We start from the raw sequence: 11,699 nt of genomic DNA, 5'->3' as shown, positions 1-11,699 counted from the left end.
CTTTCGCCTTGCGGGCACTGGCGAAGCGCGGCCGCGGCAGCCGGGGACGGGAGTCGGGCGACATTTACGCACCGGAAAGGTGGACGGGTCTTAGAAGCGGCAGCCTGGAGAGATAGCGGGTCTCATCTGCCGAAAACTAAATCGCACCGAAAGAAAGAACAGCTGTTACTTCAAATCTCATTGGAGCAGAAGGAGCAGCGAAGTGAAGGATACAGGCTTTTTAAAGACAAACCGAGACATTTATGAATGTCGTGGTGTGATGCGGTTGCTTGTGAAAGCAGGGATTTGGATCTAGGCCACGACATCCCTTCCCATACTGTGTACTTTCTTCCTATTCCCTTAATACTGTATATAAAGGAGTATTAATTTAGTTTATTTCAGTGGAGTATTACAGTCAAACTTTAACTGATAAGATATGGCAAAGAAACTACTTTCCATATAGTGATGGTGAATTTGTCATAACTAACAGATAAGTGACTTTTTGGTTTATAGTAGCACCAAAGGAGACCATTCAGAATTGGGGCTTGATTATGCTGTGTTCTATACATACATTTACAAAGATATGTCTCTGGTCTACATAAAACACTTGGCCTAGCAATGGCAGACCTAACAACGGCAGATAAAAGCCAATGAAGAAAATCATTTGTCATTCCATAATATTTCAGCTCTTAAATTTTCATATTACAGAGCACATCACAGATATTCTTCAACATATTTTGCTTTTAATAAAGAGAGATTTTAGTCAGTTGTTTTAAAGAAGCAGGGACAAAATAAAGAAGGCTAGGAATGCAACGTTTAGGGCAAAAATCCCCAAATAGCTTCTATTTTTTTTTCAGGCAACAGGGTACATTAGAAAAAATATGGCTTTGAGGTATTGCAGTGAGTGAACATAATAATTTTAAGCATTTACCATTATTGTAAGACACTAAATAATTTCACTTTATAAGTTCCATGAACATTTATGCGTAACTACTGGACTATTTTTTAAGGAAAAAAGGGGAATTAGCTATAAAAGGTCAGATTTTAATTTTTTTGTTAGCACAAATTATAGCCAAATTTGGCAATAAGAGGTATATTGGGTCTGTAATTTCAATTTTAAATCCATACTTTCTAATTTCATTGAGATTTCTACATGCTTAAAATTTTGAATATGGTGAATTTGATAAAATCAGATTTAAATGCCTAAAAGCAGCTGAGGATCCTTATTTAGGACACTAATTTCTCAAAACTGTAGGCTTACTCAGGTGAGATATTTTTCTGGGATGTAAATATGCTTTAGTAATTACTGGTAACTTTAACTGTTTTAAATAAGATAATTTTTCTGTATTATTTCACATGGCCATCTGTGCTTTGCAGGCAAATGAAGTAATTACCTTGTGAGATATGGTGTTTAATTGTAGGCTCTTTGGGGCAGAGCCTGTGTTCCTGTGTGTGCATGGTGACTGGTGTAATGAGGCTTGGGGCAAAGACTGGATCTCCTAAGTGCTGTAATGATACATTCTCCAAGTTACTAAAACAACCATACTTACACATTTATGGGCATAAGCTTGTCACTGTCCCTCTCCTTAACTGATTTTCCATACTAATGAGTCATCAGATCATTAGGATCTATTAATTAAAGTCCTCATTCTGAAAAGGGAGAAGGGGCTGGCTTCAGTGGAACTGCCCAATGCATGTCAAGCTAGGTATGCACATCACTCTTTGCAGGAATAAGAGAATAAGAAATTTTATAATGCAACTTCATTTTACTGTAAGTATTGCATTTTTATTTTAACAATTATTTTATTCTGCTATAAACTACTGTCTACTGAAGAAGACGGTTTGTTCACTTGCAGCATTATGTCCAGTCAGTGTATGAACAGTTCCTCCTTTGGCTGCGTCTTTGGCATTTCTTGGTACTACATACACAGTTTAACTCACTAAGCATCTGGAAACATGTCTATTCAGGGTGAGCTTACAGTTTGTAATAAAAAAATGTTCCACTGACTTTGTGGAATGAGTTTTATTTTAAGATTATGATTTTTACATGTGCTTTTGCAGCAGTAAATTTATAAGAAGCATTTGGGTGGAGGTAGGCCTTGTAAAGGGCTAAATATATGCTTTCTTGTCTGCAGTCATAGATGAAATCTCCCTAAAACTTACATACTACCAAAAAAATCTAGTTCTAAAATATGAGTACTATCTCTAAATTAGTTTTCAGTTGAATTTTCTCTTAATAGCCCATTTTCAGACATGTCATTTTATTGTAATCAGGGGAAGAGCAAAATGTTAAATCTGTGTAATTGAAAGCAGACATGTTAGTCGAATCCAAGATGAAAATCCATAAACTAGCTTATCAAGTTACTGCTGTGTATTTATACTACTCTCTCAGATTTCTTGCATAATCTCATAGCAGGTCAATGGATTTTTAAAAATTGTTTATTTATTGTTGCACTTTAGCCCAGTTCTGCAAGTTTCATAACAACTTTACATGTGTTTTTAATAAATAGTTCTGTTAGGACCACCTTCTTCTACAATACTTTCATTAACATTTTCTGAAATGGAAGATGGGTCTTTTCCCTTCTGGGGCATGACAGAAATAGTGTTACCTGGGACCGTAAAAGAATTTAACTTGACTTAGTGAGTGGTGGATTAGATCTGAAGAAGTAGGTGGCAAAAGTCAAATCAATAAACAGAGAATGTAGGTTTACTCTCTTTATTTAAATAGCTGTAGAGACTGGATGTGGATGAGATAGAGATAGAGAAGGCCAGGAAAGAAAGAGTTGAAATCCAAATAAAAAAAATCAGCACATGGGCAAGAATTTTAATTTAATTTCATTCCATACTAAGTGATAGAATCACCTAGTATGGAAGAGAAAAATAAGCCGTAGTTAGTGAATATAGGTAGCAAAAAGTTATTAGCGATGGTTGACAATGACAGGCAGTAAGGAAAATGAGTGAAGTTAAAGAAGAAAAAAATAAGCAGTTCACTTTAGCCAGAATAAGCAAAAGTTTTTGTGAAGCACGCAGGAAATGTCAGAAACATGTATTTAAGTGTAGATTAGTGGGAAGGAAGTATGTCAGGAGTTGAGACTTAACTATTTAAGTCATCACATATAATTAAACTGGGAGAGTGGATAACACTGCTCCAAGATAAAATGTAGATGCAGGGGACGACACCTGAGAAAACTCTGCAAGGTGAGAAAGAACAGAAAAATGGTCCACAAAGAAGTCAGTAAAGGCTTCACCAGGAGCAACAGGGAGCTCAATGGAAGATGGTCTAAAAAGCAAAAAGGAAGAATATGAAGGTGAGAGCAGGAAAGGCCAGTACAGATCAGTGAAGGGACCTAGAAGAATGGAAAAAATATTATAGGTCATAATATTTTGTGACATTAGTTTAGAAACATTGTTCAGAGTAATTTCAGGTAAGTGGAGGAATAGCCAAAGCGGTACCTACAAAGATGATGTACTGGGTACTGGATACTGATGTACTGACAGGAAGAATGTATATAATAATGGAAAAACTGTGACAGTGACCTGGTCATTTATCAGATATGGCAGCTGTGGCAAGGCACTGGGACACCCCAGTCAAAGTTGCATTAAAAGTCTTCTTTGATAAACAGGATGCAACAGTTTTAAAGAAGGATCTCCAGTGCTAATGCTTTTCTGAATAGGCCAGTGTATCTTCAGTTAATACCTTCTTGGCATTTTAAAAAGTAACACTTTTTACTTGCACTCAAGAGTGTCTGCCTGTACTTTGTATTTAGTATAAGCTACTTTAGACTTCTTAAGAGTTCTGATAAACTGTCCTTTGTGTTTCAAGAATGTGCTGGTGCATCTTTAAAAGAAACTGAATAAGAATTTCTAGATTCTCAAGATTTCTCATTCAAATTCATTTCAGTTGGTCACATTCATTCAAAATTCTCATTCAAAAATTGCTGAGTGACATCTCTAATGAAGTCCTGGTACTTACCACATGATTATAGGACTTGCAGAAGTCTTACATTATTTTCTGCATGATGGTAGTGCCCACAAGCCATATATCTCTTTGTGTCTGCAACCGTATAGGTGCATAAGACATTCCCTGCCAGACAATTCACTTTGATTCTAATACTGTCAAAATCTAGGTGTAGACCTTGAGTTTAGGAATAGAGAAGACAATACCTATGAATATCTTCTGTATCAGTGTGCAAATAAGTGTGTGGATTTAGAAATACTTTGTCTGGTGTATTTAGTCTTTTTAGGATGTTTCCTTGGATTTATTTAGCACTGAAACAATATATCATACAAATGCTACCAGCAATACATCTGTTTGAAATGCTAACATCTTCCAGCTTTGAAGCTCTTATCACTGACTAAATTCTAAGCTCAGGGTAGTGAGTACTTCTAATGTCAATATTTTGGCAGAAAATCTAGAAGAGATGGATATCAATTTCCAGTACAGTATACATAAATGCAGTAAAGAGGAAAGTCTCATGTAAGAGAGATGATTTTAGTAATATTGCCTCCAAAAGGGAACCTTTCCTAAATCACTGCAATATAAATATATACAGTAAAATGAATCTTTATTTTCTTCCTGCTCTGTAAAGCCTACTGGTCCCTTCTAGTTCATTGCCAATGGGCTCATGTTCATTAGTTACTTGAACCTTGACCCATTGTACTATAAATTTTATCCCATCTACATAGTGTTTCCAGTCTGTTTTTCAAATGTCGTAGTAACAGAATATCAGAACCTTTCATCATTGTCTGCCTTTATCTTTCATTCAACGATAGCCATACCTAAAGATTAGATATCTGTTGCTTAAGTGGTATATGCATGGTTATTCCTACAAATTTTCTGGTCAGATGGAAATACAGAGATCCCAATGTGAAACTATTTTTCCTGTAGCCATTTTACATGAGAGAATATATGCATGTTTCAGCATATACATGTTCGATACTCTGAGAAGTGCTGCTGTGTATGCTTTCTGTATGCTTCCTATTTCAATAGCTTTAATTTAAAAACTATTGTATATCTTCTCGGACTTGATGCAAAGCTCTTTAAAGTCTATTTAAAGACTGTAATTGACTACAGTAGATTTTGGATCATGGCCTTTGTACACATGAACAGGACTAATAATAGATGAATTATAACACCTTACGTATAGGACTTGTTAAGCATATGCGCTCTGAGGATTTAAAGTGAGAATTTAAGAGAAGATATAATTTTGTTTTTAAATGAGATAGAAAAAGACACTTAGGGCATCAGAACCCTCTGAAGTAATTTCCCACATTATTTGGGTGTTTTTCTTGCATGGGGAGGAGATAAGGACAAATTTAACATGAGCTTGTCAGGAAAAGCAGTTCCCGTTCTTTCAAATATATGAGTCTTTTTGTAGGACCACACGTGGGTGATCTTGATGAGACACTGTTCTTTTGGCCACCTGTGTCCATCAGAGCTGTGGTTTTTTTGTGAGGATGTAAACATTGGATGTAAACATTAGGCCAGCCATTACTTACCCTAAACTATTTTAGTGATGTTGACTCACAGGACTCTAGTGTTAGTTAAATTTCTCTCAGTTTCTTCATGTCATCTAGAAATCTTCAAAACAGCCTTCAGCCTTCTAGTCTTAATGTCTCTCAAATTTCAGCCTCCTAGCAGAAGACCAAAAAAATGCCTACCCAGAAAGATGGAACAAATTCAAGTTAATTTGCTTACTGAAAAGACATCTGCATGAAGTAGCAGTTTTCACATTCATAAAAGGTTGTTGAAATGTGAAAGAGCCTGTATATAGGGGATAGGAACAAAAGAATGGGTTTAAGTGGGCTTTTGGAATGGATGGGGAGGTAATATACTTCAAAAAATTGTCTATCAATAAGGATTTTGAAGCACTAGGTCACATTGTCTAGTGAGGTTGTGGAATCAGCCTCTCCTGATATCTTTGTGAACAACTAAAGAAAAATCTGTCTAGAACTGACCAAAAGTTATCAGTTCTGCCTGGGAGTAGTGGGCTGGACAAGATAATCTCCTGAGTCTATTACATCCCTGTTTTCCGTGGTATTTTGACATGCATATAGGATGCCTCATGGTCTTCGTACAGTAAGTGGAGTCTTCTTTTTTAATTTTTAAGTAGCCAGTTGCCTTCTTTTACGTAAGCTTTCTTTATTAGACATCAGACAAAATAAAACCCGCACAATTAAGCGCTTCCCCCCTGCCAGAGGAAATAAGGCATGTTGCAACATAGCATTGCCTCCCTTAAGCCTATCCTTATCGCCAAACACAGCAGCTACCTCATCACCAGCTACCACAATCGACAATTTCAAGGGCTTCTTTTCTAGCCTTCAGACACTTCATAAATTGAGGCTTGGCTGTATCTGAAAAATCCCCCTAATTGTGTGATGGCCACTGCTGGTGCTACCAGAGCCACATTCCCCATAACAGGGTGTTCTTTAAACCTAAGGAAATTTCCAGTAAAATGCTGGCTGTTATTAAACCAGCCACAAATACACTGACATGCCCAGCATTTCCTTTAGGGTGCTGTTGCTTTATTTAGTGCACTAACTGTGTTTCCTCAGTGGTCTCAATGATCCTGAAATAATTGCACTCAGCTGAGAATTCATCTGAAGGTAAAGATCAAAACCTTTTAAGCCTGTTTAGGGAGAATATCCTATTTTTTTAGCAGCACTTGAACTGTGCATATTTGTCTGCCAGGCTGTAATGATCAAATATGACCTCTGTTGGAAGAAAGAAGCCCTGTTGTTATAGGCCCTCTTTGAGAGTGAAGAGTAGCCTAGAGGAATACTGGAGAGGGACAGCTAGTGATGAACACAGCCTTGCAGGCTGCAACAGATGCTTGGGAGCCTGTCTCCTGGCTTGTGCTCCTGCGGGAATTACAAGGAAAGAATTCTGGTGCCAGGTTTCATGCATTTGTTATGAAGTTCAAGCTGATACACCATTCAAGCGAACCTGTAAGGACTATTTAATGAAAGGACTAAGAGTAACTTACTGTCAGAAAATGACTAATAGAGCAGCTCAGCTGTGCATGTCACTACCTCAGTATATTGGCATATTTGGTGTACAGTAAGGCTAAACAAGAACCTATCTGCAGAGTACTTATCATTGACGCTGCCGTGCTTTATTTCACTGGTCGTTGCTGTGCCAAATGCAATTCTCTTCCTGTTTCTCCTCCTAACACCCATGTCACCCCCTTCTTTACCCACAAGTGGGTAAAGTCTTTCACTAGTGGAAGGGCCTCCTAGTTCCATCACAGAGGTGTAGAGGCAATTTTCTGGGAGAAGGAAAGGAGAAGCTTCTATTCCCTCTGTTTCCCTCTCCACACAGGAAAGGGAGGAGGTGCATCTTCATTCCAACTTCAGTCTGAAGAGATCCAGCAAATACACACACCATTACAAGATCAAGAATGGAAATACTTTCCTGCATCGCTCCATTACTCCCAATTCAAAGCATGTGTTTCAGGCACTCATGAGCCCAAATTTTCTTCTGTATGCCTTTTAGGTCACCTCTACCCTTTCCTCTACTCTTTGTGCCTAATTCCTAGGTTTACATAAAAGATCAAGATGCAGCAAGGCTATAGTTACCATGGCAGTCTATTACCAGTTGGATCTTTGAAGTCAGCTGACTCCCCTCTTGTCCAGACCTGTGGCTGTCTCTATTTGATGCCTTATGTGGCCAGCCAGAGTGTTTGCATTGCCAGAAACAGCATTTCTACTTTTTTTTAATAAGGACAGCCAAAAAATCAAGGTCACCACAAATCCCAGCTGCCAGCACTTGACTGCCATCCCTCCTACAAAGGCAGCTGATTTGTCTGCCTAGTATTAGTCATGTGACATTGTTTCTAGGGCAGCTAGCATTGATGGTGGTAGATCAGGCCAAAGAGTTTGTCTGCTCTAAACCTAAAAGCACAATGAAGCCTTGGCTAGAAGGGTATGTGGGTAAAATTTTACATCCCCTTGCAGAAATGCTCTGGAACTTGCCTAACGCCCGTAATTGCTCTGCGTTTTTGTCAGTAGAGTACAGACGTAAAGGAAGGTTGGAACACAAAAAGAATGGTTAATGCAGATGGCCAGTCTGTCATTTCTAGGACCAAATTTTGAATTTAGACTTGCAATTTCTGCAGTTGACAGCTAGATTGATGAGCACCACTGGTAAGAGGGTATTCCTGACAGGACAAGAAAGGTTTCCTCAGAAGGTTATGGAGGGAAAGTTGAAAAAATATATATATATATTTATTGGAAGCCTAAATCAATGTATGTCTGATATGAGCATGAGTTCCAAAAATACTGGATGACATATTGTTTCTGAAATATGTTGGACTAGTGTTGAACTTTCACAGAGTCCATCTGCTGCCTGTGTCTGCATATGCTGAGAAGTGATAATCCTGTTCTCTTTGCTCACATTCCATAGTGCTGAGGCTCATGGAGAATAGATGGAGTGAAGGGCAAGACTTGCACCACGCTTTACAAGCTTAATCAATTAATGTGCTTCAAAGATTGAAGACATCTTGGTAGTGAGGTATGACTTTGACCCCGTGACCTGGACTCACCTCCAAAGTCATACCCAACTGTAGCTGTTACATGGGCTGGGGAGTAGCTGAATGTGATGGTAACCACATCACTTGTAGTGTTGAAGAACTGAAATATTTTACCAGCACTAGCTTGATAAGTCCACCTATGTGCAGGTGTAGCTTTGGCTTTGATATTATCATCAGTGATAACAGTTTTATAACTGTTTAGTAGATAGATCAGCACTGAGCAATGAACAGCTATCTAATCCTGGACTGTACATAGGCTTTTCCATCATCATCAACTCTACCAAATGGCTGCTATTGTAGACTAGTGCTTAAAAAATCTGCCCTTTTTTGATCTAGTTAGAATGTTTGTATCATGAAAATTATCCAGTCATTTTTACTTATTTTTTACACAGTTCCCAGAAACAATTCAGGGTTTCTCGTTCCAGGAATTGTGCTTTTGGGTAATATTCTTATGCTTATCTTTCTTTTGCAGAAAGCATTCACTGTAGCAGCTGAATAAGCAATTATTACATCATGCAAGTCTAAGGTTATACAGATTTTAACCACATTTCTGGCTTTGAACTCCCACACAGTATGGGAGTTCTGTTAAGATTAGCAAACTACCTTTTTAAAAACAACCGTATGCTGCTACACATTTTGCCTATGTAAGCATAGTTCATAGTTAGCACATGAATGCATGATGTGCACAAAATTTTAATTTGTATGACCTTTAATCGCTTTTTATCTAATAGTGTATATATAATAGTGAATATATAATGTTATCTATTGTCCTCATGACAGCTTTCATAAAATTAGAGATGTGAGTTCCAGCTGTTTTTTCTACTGTCCTCTTCCCAAGACTCCTGAAATCTCTCTTGGTATGCTACAGGTACCAACCACTTTTACATCAGGACAGGCTTCCCAGCTATTATCAAACTGACATGCAGAGTTTTCAAGACTCAAGTGCTTTTACACACTCTGCTGCACATGCTGTTGTATAGGGACAAGGTGGTGCTGTATTTGATTTTATTCAAGATAGTCTTGGATTTTCCCCTGAATCAGTCAGTTAGCTTGGAAAATTACTATATCTGAGTGAAAAGAAAGTAAGCACGTTACCATCTTGTCAGGTCTTAGACTTATCTTCATCTTTTTCTGTCTCTTGATATCAAAAAGCCGACTGATTTCTTCACACACTTACAAAATAAACCACACAGTGTATCTATGTATGTTATAATCTTCCTGGAGGGTTTCTTCCTTCAAATAAAAAAGAGCATGTTTTAGCTGAACGCAGACAGTATCATCAGTCTTTCCCAGAAATGTGTTTTCTCTTAGATTCCTGGGATTTCTCTGGCTGACTTGCCTGAAACATTATGCACTTGGGGTAACAGTTCAAGGGGCACCAGGTTCAGAAGAGCAGTACTATAATTCCTATTTGATCATTTTTGGCACTCCAGGGTTAAGGGTGCCATGAGCCAGTCATCTGCAGTAAAAGCCACATGGTCACATTCTGAGAAAAGAGAGTCATCACTTCCTGTGCAGTAAAGGGAGATTCTTTAAGATGGTGTAATGAGAACAGTTTCTATCATCTGCTTTTCACTGCCTTTCAGATGCTGGGCATTACAAACTTTTAGTTAAGAGAACTGAGGACAAAGCATGGCCACCCCATACTGTTGGTCCCCTGGGGAGAGCTCAAGGAGGCACAAGTGGCCTCAATATGAATTGCTTGCCCAGAGACTTCCAGCTGGAAGTCACATGTATATGCTCATGTACGGTGGAGTCCGCAACACTGGAAAAATACGGTTGTGAGATGATAAGTCTGTCCCATTTCTAAATACTCTTTAACAGCTCTTGATGCCAAAAAAGTCAAGTGATTGATTCCAGTGTGATCAGAATTTGACCCCAGAAGTGTGAGACAAGCAGTTTCTGGGATTTTGAAAGAGTAGACTTGTGTCCATGAATGGCCCAACTGCAAAGCAAAACTAGAGAGAATGTTTTTCACTCTTTTCTTGTTATGCTTTGGAAGAATGGCCTCGAGGGTGGAGTCCTTTATTTTACTGCTTGTTTTTCACTTCCCTCTATTCTCCAGAGGTCTCTGGCAAGCTCTTTGGAGGATATGAATTGTGATGTCATGAAAAAAATGAGCCTGGATTGCAGTCCTCCCTCAACAAGCTCTCCCAAATCCTTCTTTGTCTGGATACACTCCTACAGACTAGGTTGCTTTGCTTGGCCTGCTTTGAATTCTTGAGGTATTTGGTTGGAGTAGAGGTGTGTTGCCAGAGCTGGGAGGGAAGAATCAGTGTCTAGAGCCAGGGATTGTCGTTCTGGGGAGGAACCTGGCTAAAGACCCCTTTGTAAAAAACCCTGCAAAAACCTACGGCCAGCTCTGCACTTGAATTAAATATGAATCATTTTTCAACAAGAGTATGATTAATGGCAGACAACAGCACTAAAAACGTGGTTATTCGTAACACATTGTACTAAATTTGATGCATCAAATGTTTGTTAGCAGTATGCTGGCAGGCAGAGAGCATCAGACGGGGTCCCTATTCCCAAAGAAGACATCAGACACTACAGATCAAATTCATGGCCTTCACCACAGGCAGATATTTACAAGACTGATTCTCTCTGTAGCATTATAAACTACAATTAGCTTTCAGACACTGGCATGAATTCGGGACACACTGAGGAATTCAAGAGCAATAGCTGCCTTGACCTCAGAACAGAATTTGGCCCATTATTTTGGATATGTAAGTGAGTTAGGCTAGAAGGATGTCTTGGGTCAGAGAGTACAGAGCTCTGTTACAAACTAACATTTAATGTAATTCCATTTATAAATTTAATGAGTTTCTTATTTAAAAATGCTTGATTTACTTGCTGCCATAATTCTGATTGTTGTTTACTGCTGAAATATTTGTTGACATGAACCACATCCTTTCACAAGCGTTACTTATCTAGACTTAAAATGCTGTTTTTCTTACAGCTTCTTCTTACATAATAGGCCTTTGATTCCACTGAACATCCTTCTAGCCTTTTTTTACACTTTTCCCATTTTGATTTAATCTTTCTTAGAGAGGGATAGTCAGAACTGTACTCAGTATTCCAGAACTTTGCACGGGGGCATGGATAACTACCTGAAGGGAATGCATCGTCTGATTCATCTTAAATTCTCTCTCTCTCTCTCTTTTTTTTTTTTTTTTTTTTTTTCTTTTT

The 11,699-nt window shown here is 38.3% G+C and overlaps 1 protein-coding gene across 2 annotated transcripts in view; it reads left to right on the top strand.

The window, feature by feature from the left end:
* The window catches only part of FBLN1 (fibulin 1), an 80,640-nt gene that overhangs the window by 908 nt on the left and 68,033 nt on the right, over positions 1–11,699 (top strand). The gene's annotated exons all lie outside the window — the stretch shown is intronic.

The sequence above is a fragment of the Apteryx rowi genome, unplaced genomic scaffold (genome assembly GCF_003343035.1).
Source record: "Apteryx rowi isolate R43461 unplaced genomic scaffold, aptRow1 scaffold_852, whole genome shotgun sequence".
Taxonomy (NCBI): Eukaryota; Metazoa; Chordata; class Aves; order Apterygiformes; family Apterygidae; genus Apteryx; species Apteryx rowi.
Note: the sequence above shows the minus strand (reverse complement) of the source record. Positions and strands in the feature narration are given on the sequence as shown.